Source organism: Enhydra lutris, unplaced genomic scaffold (genome assembly GCF_002288905.1).
Source record: "Enhydra lutris kenyoni isolate GAN:26980312 unplaced genomic scaffold, ASM228890v2 scaffoldscaffold17, whole genome shotgun sequence".
Lineage (NCBI taxonomy): Eukaryota > Metazoa > Chordata > Mammalia > Carnivora > Mustelidae > Enhydra > Enhydra lutris.
In genome coordinates, this window is record NW_019154101.1 from 44,274,133 (window position 1) to 44,286,726 (window position 12,594).

General features: G+C 37.7%; 1 pseudogene; it reads left to right on the plus strand.

The window, feature by feature from the left end:
- The first annotated feature begins 4,256 nt into the window (after nt 1-4,256).
- On the plus strand, nt 4,257-7,641 carry LOC111147487 (annotated as a pseudogene).
- Nucleotides 7,642-12,594: the final 4,953 nt, after the last annotated feature.

The window sequence follows — 12,594 nt, forward strand, 5'->3', positions numbered from 1 at the left end:
AAAATGTGATTCTTACTTTTTTTTGTGATTCTTACTTTTGCTAACCTTTCTGAGCTTGTCTTCTGCAATCACAACTTTTGTTATTACTAATATTAACAATAATAACTACTTCTCCCTCACTCCAAAAAAGCAATAATAATGTGAACGTTATATCATATTTTCAAAAATCCAGAAACATAGTTGAAATAAGTGAGCAATTCAAATGTATTCTAGATCAATAGTTCCTCAAGGTCTAAAAGCTCTTTGGAAATAAGACTGAGTTACATGTTAATTTAGAAACAATTATTGTCAGTTTTTCTTTATCTTAGAGAATTCCTGAATATAAACCCAAATCCTCTTTGTTTGCTGTTATGAAGATATAGATCTTATCTTCACACACAAGGAATATGACAATAATACACACTATATTTATAACTCATTACACATTATTAATCTCTGCTAAAATCTCACCCTTTTTCACATAATCTTTCCACTTTAAAATCTTATTATTCATTTATATAAATCTACCAATTCACTTATATCACTATAGTAGTAGCTTAATCTCTAAATGCCTATATACATATGCCTGCATCCCTGTAGATTTCATTAGGACTTGGGGCTGGGGCACGAAGAGTTTTTCACACCTCTGATATTTACATCTTCCTTAACACAGTTCCTATGAATTTATTTTATGATTTCTTCATGTAGAGCCATAGACTTTTTTTCTAAGTTATTAGAGCACTTTTATGACTTTAATTTTTTTTTTTTTTTATTCTTCCTCTACCTCAACTAGAAGGCAGAGAGAGTAGCTAACATTTCCTTAACAGTTAAGCAATTCCTTACCTGGGGGCTGATTAATCAGCTGCGTAAGTGGAGATTTTTATGTGACTCAATGAGAGACCATTCATAAACAGAGCAGCCTTAGCTGCTCACTTCTGTTTCATCAAGAAAAGTGCCATTTGGGGTGCCTGGGTGGCTCAGTGGGTTAAAGCCTCTGCCTTCGGCTCAGGTCATGATCTCAGGGTCCTGGGATCGAGTCTGCATCAATCCTGCTCAGCAGGGAGCCAGCTTCCTCCTCTCTGCCTGCCTCTCTGCCTGCCTCTCTGCCTTCTTGTGATCTCTGTCTGTCAAATAAATAAATAAAACCTTAAAAAAAAGAGAGAGAAAAGAAAACTTCCATTTGAGCAGAAGGGAGTGGTAAACAATGGAAGGAGTGAAATAGTTGGCAACAAACTTTGGTTACCCTTGGTGAAGGGGCCCTCAGTTAAATACCCAGCTGCCTTTAGCCAGACAACAGCTGAAGGGGAAAGGAGTTGTGACAACTGAATCCCTCAGATATCAGTCATTATTTTTTTTTAAAGATTTTATTTATTTATTTGACAAAGAGAGATCACAAGTAGGCAGAGAGGCAGGCAGAGAGAAAGGGGGAAGCAGGCTCCCTGGCGAGTAGAGAGCCCGATGTGGGGCTCGATCCCAGGACCCTGAGACAATGACCCGAACCAAAGGTAGAAGCTTAACCCACTGAGCCACCCAGGCACCCCACAGTCATTATTATTTTTGCAGCTACCCTCAAAACCACAAATGTATAGAATAAATCATATTTATCAAATACATATTCCAAACCATATTTAAAAAATCAGGGGGTATTTGGGTGGCTCAGTCAGTTAAGTGTCTGCCTTGGGCTCAGGTCCTGATTCCAGGATGCAGGGGTCAAGCCCCATTAGGCTCCCTGCTCAGTGGGGAGGCTGCTTCTCCCTCTCCCCTACTTGTCCTCTCTCTCTCTCAAATAGATAAATAAAATCTTAAAAAAGAAAAGAAAAGAAAAGTAAATAAATAAAATAAAACAAAAAATCAGTTTTTCTCTCCTCCCTCAGTTCAAATGCTTGCACAATGTAAACCTCTACGTGCATAAGAATAATCTTAGCAAAGTTCCACAGCACAGTAAACTGCATTTAGTAGTACATTTTCTGTTAATTTCCATTTAAAAAAAATGGATCATTTTTATCAACCCTATTATCGAAAGTATGTGTATAAGGGAATACAAAGTTGAATAGAACTGATTTATGGCTCAGACGTGAGGAGGTCTCGGCAGTCAGCCAAATGCACAACGGATGGCAGCTTGGAGGCCTCACATGGCAAAGGAGATTTGTTTCAGGTCAATACTTAAAGTGGCCACACACAGATACACACTGGCAACCAAACATTTACCCTCTAGGCAAGATGAATCTGAGACATTTCCTCAAATATGTAAAGTGCTTATGGTCATAGTAGAAATTGGCTCAGGACTGAAAATAGAACTTAACTGATAGCTTCTAAGTTTGCCAACACTCAGACTTCCTTGCCCATCTCACAGGGGGAATTCTGATAGCCAGGCAGGCCCTACGCACTTAGCCAGAGTTTCATACATTTCTCTACAGAGAAATTCTATAGGAATAGAGAAAACATCTCCATGTCTCTGGTTGTATCTACCTAAATGGAAATCTTGTTTGTCACAAGGCTTCACTCAGGTGCCTGATTCCCTTCCTAATGTCTCACATTTAAACATAAGGAAGACTAAAAATAACCACTATTTGATGAGAGCTTTTAACTCAAAAAGAGCCTAAAATAATAAAAGAACAAATGAACTAATGGAGGGAAGGTGGGTGAGAAAGATAAGCCATCCACAAAACAAGAACAAGTTGCTGTGTGTATTAGTTTTCTGTTGCTGTGGGGTAAATTACCACAAACCTGTGGCTTAAAACAACACAAATTTATTACCTTACAGTAGCTCTGCTCAGGGTCTTGCAAGGCTGTGGTCAGGAGTTGGCCAGGTCTGGGGTCTTATTTGAAATTCAGACTCCTCTTCCAAGCCAACTGGCTGGTGAAAGAATTCACTTCCTTGTGATTATAGGACTGAGTGAGATCCCTGATTTTTTTGCTAGCCATAGATCAGCAAAAGAGAGAAGCTAGCACTTTCTCACTTCCTAGAGAGCACCCAACAGTTCCTTCTCAGATGGTCCCCATAACCCATTTTTTTTTTAAGATTTTGTTTATTTATTTGACAGAGAGAGATCACAAGTAGGCAGAGCAGCAGGCGGGGGCGGGGGGTGGGGGCAGGAAGCAGGCTCCCTGCTGAGCAGAGAGCCCTATGCAGGGCACTATCCCAGGACCCGGAGATCTTGACCTGAGCCGAAGGCAGAGGCTTAACCCACCGAGCCACCCAGGCACCCCCCCATAACCCATTTTTAACCTGAATGCTACTAAACCAGCAGGAATACAGATCTCTGACTTCTATCACTGACCAATGGGCTCCCTTTTATGGACTCAAACTGATTATCTCAAGCCTACCTACTACAGTCTTCCTTTTAATTAAGTTAAAGTCTGCTGATCAATAACTTAATTACTTGTGCAAAATGCTTTCTTTCATGTAAAGTAATATGGTCAAGAAAACAATATACCATCATACTCACAGTTTCCTCCCACACCCAAGAGGAGTTAATCATTTAAGGTGTGTACATGAGAAGCCCAGAATTTTGGAGACCATCTTAGAAATCTGCCCACCACACTTTGGAAATGAAAAATATCAGAAAACAAGAAATAACTATTTCATAAAATATAATTGCTGAAAAAATTAAAGTAGAAAATTTGAAAGACAATATCAAGGAAATAGAATGTGCAGAGAGAGAAGAGGAGAGAGAAAGAGAAAAAACAAAGAAAACTATGGGCAAAAATTAAGAAATTTAGAGATACTATATAGAAAATTTAATATTCAACAAATTATAGTTTTATAAAGAATAAAGAAAATTCCAAGGAAAAGAGTATTAAAGAAAAAATCAAGAGAATTCCCCTGAAATAAAGAACATACATTTCTAATTGAAAAAAAATCTTCCACTACCCAGCAAAAAAGAATAAAAACATATCCATAACCAGAGTATACATTATAAAATTTTAGTATAAGAAATAGAAAATTCTAAAGTCTCCAGAAATTTAAAGGAAATAAGCCATAAACAAAGGAGCAAGACTGATATTTCTCACAAGCAGCACTAAATATTAAATGACAGTGGAGCAAGTACTCTAAAACTCTGAGGGAAAAATGCTAAAACTCCGCTAAGCCAAACCCTCATCATATGGGAGGATACAAGAACATCAGGCATTTTCGTATGCGCCAAATTTCCACACATTTACTTCCCATGAAACTTTCTTGAGAAGTCCTGAAAAACACTTTTCAGCAAATTCATGAGTAAATCAATAAAGAGAAAGATAGGATTCAGAAAATATAGGATGAAATCAGGAAGACAATGAGGAGAGACCTCAATGTGAGGTAACTGCTGGAACTCCTGGAAACAATCTAGATTATGGGGAATGAAAGGAGAGCTACAAAGGGAAAGGTATAAATTAAAAATACTGAGACAGCAAACTGGGCATGTGAGAAGTAGGATAATTATTGTACAACACAAAAACCTCACAAGTGAGGGTTTGCCACATTGTGCATTATTTTTACTCTATTGGAACTGTATTTGCATAAACATTGATGAGCAATGATCCTTGATTTAATTTCAGTTTGATAGGATAAAGTTGAGAGAAATGGAGGAGTTCTGGGGAGCTTTAAAAAGCTAAATCTTCAGGGGCACCTGGGTGGCTCAGTGGGTTAAGCTGCTGCCTTCGGCTCAGGTCATGATCTCGGGGTCCTGGGATCGAGCCCCACGTCTCTGCTCATCAGGGAGCCTGCTTCCCTCTCTCTCTCTCTCTCTCTCTCTCTCTGCCTGCCTCTCTGTCTACTTGTGATCTCTCTCTGTTAAATAGATAAAAACAAAATCTTTAAAAAGCTAAATCTTCATTTTTATTATAGAAAGTCAAATGGTAGAATCTAAAAGTCATCAACCCAAAAATATTCTTAGAAACATATAATTCTTAGAAACTCCCTTAGGGCACCTGGGTGGCTGAGTTGGTTAAGCATCTGCCTTAGGCTCAGGCTCAGGTCTTGATCCCAGGACAGCCACAGGTCTCCCTGCTCAGCGGGAAGTCTGCTTCTCCCTCTGCCCCTCCCCCTTGCTCATGCTCTCAAGCACCCTGTCTCTCAAATAAGTAAACAAAATCTTAAAAAAAAAAAAAAAAAAAGAAACATATATTTGGAAATCAAAAGAAACAGCTGAATTAGAACTTTGCTTCTAGGAAAGGGAGTAGGATGGGAACTGCTCATTATTAGCTTTCTGTTACCATTTGATTTTTTTCTAATAATGTTCTGTTGTACTTTTAACTTTTTAACCATAAAGAAGCATCTTCTGCAGCTGTTTGTTGGGTCATAATTGAATTTCAGATATTCTTCTAGAAAAAAAACACTATTGCAATATTTTGTTAAATAAACACAAAAAACTAAGCTTTTAACATGTAGAATTTTACCCTAATGTAGCATATACTTTCCCCCACAACTCACAAATTGAAACTTCTCGATTTCTGGCTTTTTCCAGTGATAATATTGTCTGCATGTGTTTTTATTAACTATATTAAATAAAGCCTACATCTGTAGCACTTTGGTGGTATTAAAGCATTTTCACTTTTATTAAGTTAATTATCCTTCCAATTACTCTGTGATAAAGGCAGAGTAAATACTCATTAAATATTAATAATTATTAACATTAAATATTCATTCTATTTTATAGATTACAAACCTGAGTTTCATAGAGTTAAATATATACTCAGAATCTTGGTTTTTTTTTTTCTTAGAAACAATATTCTAACATTGGTATAGTATATTGCTCATCACACAAGTTCCTTGTTAGAATATAATACTTTTTTTTTTTACTTTTTAATTTCCAGACCCGATGTCATTTCGTGTCATCTTGATAATTATGGCATTTTGTTTATCTAACTGACATGTTTTATTTTTAAATAACCACTATGTACATCTACCCAGTGTCATTGTGAAAGGCAATTTCCTTGATTTTTATATAATTGTAGGTAGAAAATATGTTATATATATATATATATATATATACACACACTTATAGTACATTTACAATTTTGTGTCTACTTTGTCCAAAAAAGTACATGAGTCTATATTTGCTCTACAACGTTCCTCGGTATATTAGAATATATGCCATGCTTCTTAAAAGAAATGCATACACCAAAAGATCCACATTTGAAAAATCAAGAAAATAGGAGGCAAGCATTAGTTTATTGAAGATTCCTTCAGTCCTCCATGCTCCATTTCAGAAAACTCCCACACTTCTCATTCTGTTCTTAGGATATTATAAGAGACTGGTACTGAGAACAATTGGTTCTGCCCTTGGAGAGCTACTAAATATGAGATTTCCCTCGGAGTCATTTGAAAAATGAACTCAGACAGGAGTTAAGAAAGAGGAGAGATGAAAGTAGACTCCAGTAGTGGAGAGAAAAGGTGATGACTCCAGCAGAAAGGAAAAGTAGTTCACTTCTTCTCAAGCAAAATCAGTGAGGGTTTGTGATGGTCATAAACGCATCCTAGCATCACACAGGCAGCCGAACAGCAAGTATACAGTGGTTACAAGATGGATCCCAGAAGAACAATTCCATTTATCGCATGAGAACTTTAGGGAGCCAAAACATCACAAAAATCTGAACAGGAAGATCCCCCACATCCTTAGGCATGTAACTACTTTTCAGATACAAAATACATATATATCCAAAATTTGGCACCACAGAGAAAGTGGGCTTGCCAATTTCATAAAGAACAGATGAATTGATGTTGTTTTACTTTACTTAAATGTATTTAATATAACTCTGGCAATAATTCCTGTCCAATGTCTCAGCTACTTCCAGTAGTGCTAAGAAAAACGAACTATGCCGATACAGCCATATTCTATAAAGCTAGTTACTTAGAGAATTGTTGCGAACAACAATAACAAACTGCAATGCTACAAATGCTATTTAGAAAGTTTTGTTCATCTGCCTGTATAACAAACATTTATTGAGTCTTGCCAAATTGCCAACAGAAGTGCCAAATAAGGCCTGGGTCATGGTGTTTCACACAGTGCTGTGGCCAAGAGACCAAGAGCTGACACAGAGACACTTGAAGTACCCTTAGCAGAAGAGAAATGGGGGAGCCATAGAACATTAAGGATTAATTCAGGAAGACCCAAGACCGTGGAGGACTTGCCTGCTGTCTACACTGTTTTCCAGCCAGAGGTTGTTGTTATGACAGACTATGAAACTTTTATCAAAATCCCAGGCTGTTGGAAGCAAGGTCTGGTCCTTCGAACTCACATGTCATCCTGTTGCATGGATAAGCCCTCTGAGATAGCAGAAGTCAGAGAAAAAAATGTTGGGGGGAAGCTTATTGGCTGACAGGTGAAAAATGATAGGATAAATGTATCCTGCTCCATGAAAGTTGTCAACCAAAGCACTGAGAAAGGCCTTGACACCAACAACGTTATCACTGAGTAAGAAGAGAGGCAGAGGCAGTCCTTCCATGATTATACTGGGCAGATCACCCTCAAGGCTGTCCTGCACACCACCTGTAAGCAATGTGGCTATAAAAACTACTTTACAAAGGATAGTTTTATGCAACCTTGAGGAATTAAATATTCTCTGATGCCTGATGAGGAAGAGGAGAAGGAAGAGGAAAAATCAGCAGAATCTGAGAAGCCTGACCCGATGAGGGATTCTTCTAGAAAAAGAAACTCCTCAGCTTCCTTCACACAGTGAGACCTGCTCTCAGTTTAGAAAGTAATGGAGACTGGCCGCTGCTGCTGCTGCTGCTGCTTCTGCTGGAAAAGAAGAAGAAGTGCAGAAAGAGAAGAAGAGGAAGGAAAAGCAGCAGCAGCAGAAACAATGGCAGCACAAGGAGTGAGAGTGAAAATGAATAGGGGTGGTTGAGAGAAGAAGGAACCAGGAGCCTTGTGCCTTGAAGCCCTAGCTCCTGGAAAGACTCAATGGTGAGAATATGGTCTCCCACCCCATTGACTTCTCTCCCATGGGAGATGGCTTCCTCTCAGGGCCACAGGTTTGGCCACAGGTAGGTTTGGGAGTTAGATGACAAAAGCATCTGTCTGAATGAGTTGTCATTAACTTGTCACTCTTTGCAACTGACCCTTGCAGTTCATCCATTCATTGACTCAACTTCATTTAGCAGAAGGTCCTATTACCCTCTCCAGCTGCCACTGACAGAGCCAGATTTCTGTACAGGAATCCAGGCTAGATCCACAGGTACTGCTGTGCAGGCAAGCCTGGCTATAGTTGGAGAACAGTGATGGGTCCCTCCCTGTTGGTGAGTGATCTCTACAGTATCCAACACTGGGGCAGAGGGAGACCTATGATATGAGGGAGAACATGGTGAGAAGTGGTGATTACTTTTTCCATTCCCGCAACATGACTCTACTGTGCTAGAACAGACAGCCAGAAAAACCATTATTTGCAATGACTGAGCTTGTATGTGACATTCTACCAGACCATTGAACCAGGTAGCTCAAGCCAAGATCATTGCTTTACTCTGTACTGACTACTGTGTAAGCCAATTGGTTCCACTTCAGGTCTCTGCTTAAATTCCTGGCATTGCAGAGGCCAAAAATGTCAAATAAAAGGCATAATGCCTGCCTTCAAGAAGTTGTTTAATGAAGAAAAGATCATAAATTTTAAAACAATGCAGTGAGATAAAGCATGAAAGAAGGTGGTATTTGGTGTGAAGGCAGCTGAACAGGGTCTTCATACCAAATACCAAATACTGTTTTAGGGTAGGACTATACAAGTTATCCAGCCTTGAGCTGGATTTTAAAGGTGAAGTAAAAGATAGGTTGATTCCAAATTAGGTGGAAAAAAGCAAGATGAATAATTTGCTAAGATTATGTTGAGTGTACATAACAAAAAGTCAATGAACATAGCTTAAACCTATAGGATTTTTTCCCCATAATAAATCCTCCTTCGGTGGGAACTTTAAGGATGGTGCCGTCTCTCAAGGAGTTGATGAAGAATTCAAGTTCTCTTTGGCTTCTTTTTTTGCCAGTCTTAGTGGGTTTGTCTTTGTTCTCTTGGGCACAAGAGAGCTGTTGTACCTCCAGGCATCATGTATACATATTAGTCAGAAAAAAGGGAAGAAAGGTGAAGGTGTCCCTTTTATTAAAAGAACAATAGCTTTTCTAGAAGTCTTAGCCAATAGGATTTAGCTGTTTTATTATGGGCCAAAACTTGATCACATGAGCACTCCTAAAGGCACAGGAGTCTAGAGAGAGAAGCATTTTTAACTTGGCACATTGCCTCCCCCAAACAAAAATGAGGTTATGCTAGTGAGAAGGAGAAAACAGATGTTAGATAGGAAACTACTACCAGCATTTCTACTTTTGAGATGATAAAATAGCTGTATTTTTCCCTATTCTACCTACTAAGTAAAACTAAAAACTTTGAACATTATATAAAATGTGTTTTTTTACCACAACGAAATCAAACTAGAAATCAGTAAAAGAAAGACAGAAAGAAAATATTAAGACACTTGAAAAATCTGGAAAACTAAATCAATAGTATTCAATTTCCATTTTGCTTTTAATTTATTTATCAAGGGGAATAATCTCCACACTAGAAAATTAGAAAAAAAATCAACATTAATGAACAAAATTCCAAGATACATGAGAAGATAATAAGAATATTTCTAGTAGGCCTTTAACTGTCTCAGATTATAACTGATAAATGGAGGGATGGATGGATAACCCTTCACATTGTACTATTACCTTGTGCTTATATTTATATATTTTTTTCTGTCCAATTGTTTATAAGCTCTCTGGAGGAACCACTTCAAGTAGAAATATTGTCTCTTTCTTCTTTTTTTTTAAGATTTTATTTATTTATTTGACAGACAGAGATCACAAGTAGGCAGAGAGGCAGGCAGAGAGAGAGGGGGAAGCAGGCTCCCCGCTGAGCCAAGAGCCCAATGTGGGGCTCGATCCCAGGACCCTGGGATCATGACCTGAGCCGAAGGCAGAGGCTTTAACCCACTGAGCCACCCAGGCACCCCTGTCTCTTTCTTCTTTATACTAAATGTCTTGAGCACAGTGGTCACTCAAAAATTACAATTGAGTTAAATAATTGATTAATTAATTAATTCATTGATTATTTGAATGAATTAGTTTCTAGCCATAGAGAATTCATTTATGAATGAACCAATTCAAGCTGATGAACCAATCACCTCTAAAACACTGCCAAATTTTATAAGTTACTTTTCTCTTAGAGAATATCATTTCTAAAGGGACACACATGTGAAATGAATGAAAAATAAAAATCAAGCAAAAGAAGCTAGTAAATGTGCCAAACACGGGCATTTACAATTAAACTTACAGCTTTCTGACAGTAGGATCAGACACACACACACACACACACACACACACACACACACACACGGTCAATTAAACACATTTTATTATTTAGAAAAAGGAAAAAGGATAATGCTCTCCTCAGATTTTCTATGAATAAATCAAATGATAACTGCCAAATGAAAGTGCATATTCAGGATATGATAATGGGAGCATATGGTTCCATCATGGGAAGTGACAGTTAGTAGGCTCTGCTGGCCAGAGCACATGTTTAACATGGTGATCACTTTTGGCACATCATTTAAAGATACATATTAATAAATTCTCGGGTGTTTTAGGGGAATGTGAGCTAAATGGTAAAAGGTCTTGAACTATATCATCCAAGCAATGTGTTGAGAGACTTAGGGAGAAGAAGAGAAATCCACGGGAAAGCATATGAATTATCTAAATACTTGAAGGACATTCATGTAAATGAGGAAGAAAATGCTGGAGGAGTTGAAGTCATAATGACATGGTTGAGAGACACATGGTTAGGTTCAGTATCAGTAAAAGTTCTGAATGGCTGTAACATCTCAATATCAGGCATGCTTCCCATGAGAGACCATCCCATTACAGAAAAGTTTTAATGAAACCCCAGGTAAGCATTAACTGAGGACATTGAGACATTTCTAGAGGAATAAGAGATTGAGTCAGATGACTTCAGAACATCATTTCAACATTCAGATTCTATACCTCTAAGAGCTTAAGGTATAAATTACTGGTAGATTTTCACCAATTCTACTGTATGATTTTACTCAATTCTATTTGCCAATGCTAATTTCTATTTGGCCTAACTAAAATCTGTAATTTTTTAAATAAAGAAAAGAAATTGGGTCACCCAAGATTCAAATCTAAGGCCTGGGTTTCATAAAAACAGTGTTTCAAATAACTCTATCAGTAAGACTTGCATTTAAATGGGACCACATTTATTATCCAAGACTTAATGGCATCTATGGCTCTAGTACATAATTCTGGCTTATTTTTGTTTAGGAGGGTACAATTCTCATTGACAGTATGTTTTAGGCAGAAAAATATTCAAGGATGTATGGCTGTATCTACAAAAGCAGTTTATGTTAAAAACATAAAAATGATAATAGTATATAAATGTATTAAGGAAGAAGGTGTGTCTCTTCAAATAAATATTTAGAAGAATTTATATGATAAAGTATAAGAGATAACTCCATTTCTATACAGCTTATGATCCACAGTCAAAAGATACTTGCCTTCATCTTAAAAATTAGGTGTTTGAGAAAAGTAATTATATGTGTAATTATGAATAATAATACAACCTGAAATATTGACAAAAGCAACAACAACAGCAAAAAACATGAGTCTGGAACATTCTGGACTCATTACCTGGCACCTTACAGGGCAACTATAAATGCTATATAAACACTGATAAAATAAAAGACAGGAAATCTCACACACAAGAATTATGTGCTGACGTAGCACAGACTTCCTGTTTTCACTCCATTAAATCTGATTTCCACATATGGCCTCTAGAAAAACAAAGTGAGCCTCGAGTGAACATTGCAGTTTATGCACAATGTGTAGCTTTAGGAGTTATCTCTTTTCTTAACATTTTTAAAGAGGGAAACACTCAAGAGAAAAATGACTGGAGCTGTCTGGGTGGCTCAGTCAGTTGGGCTTCCCGCTCTTGATTTGGCTCTGGTCATGGTCTTGGGGTTGTGGGATCGGATCCTGGGTCAACTTCACTGGGTGTGGAGCCTGCGTGGGACTCTCTCCCCCTTTCCCTTGGCTGCCTTCTCTGCAAGTGTGCGGTCTTTCTCTGAAAGAAGGAAAGAAAGAAAGGAAGGAAGGAAGGAAAGGAAGAAAGAGAGAAAGGAAGAAAGGAAGGAAGATGACTGAAAAAGGTGACACTTAACTTCAAGAAAATCATGACTCTTGACATTTTTGTTACTGAGAGACTCTAAAACTTGGGTAAACATTGTCTGGTAAAGGAGTTATGTTCCTTTATGAAGCCCCAGATATAAACCCTCAAAGTTCTCTAAGATTTGTGAGGTATTTGGGGAAATATCTAAGTAAACCCATATTTTCTCTTAACATCTTCAAAGAACAAGAAAAAAACAATGCCTAATGAGTTCTTTTTGAGGCTTAAGCAGAAGATTTAAGAAATACATGAGAAAAGCAACATGTTTCATGAAATTGTTTTAAAAGAAAGGATTTCCTGAGAAGAATGTGACTGCAGAATTTCTTCCATCCATTTTCTTGAAAAAATGGCTTCATGCGCTGCTGACAAACTGATTAGGTATAGATGGAGGGAGTCAAAAGAAATTCCTTATTGCTTTTGATGAAACTCACA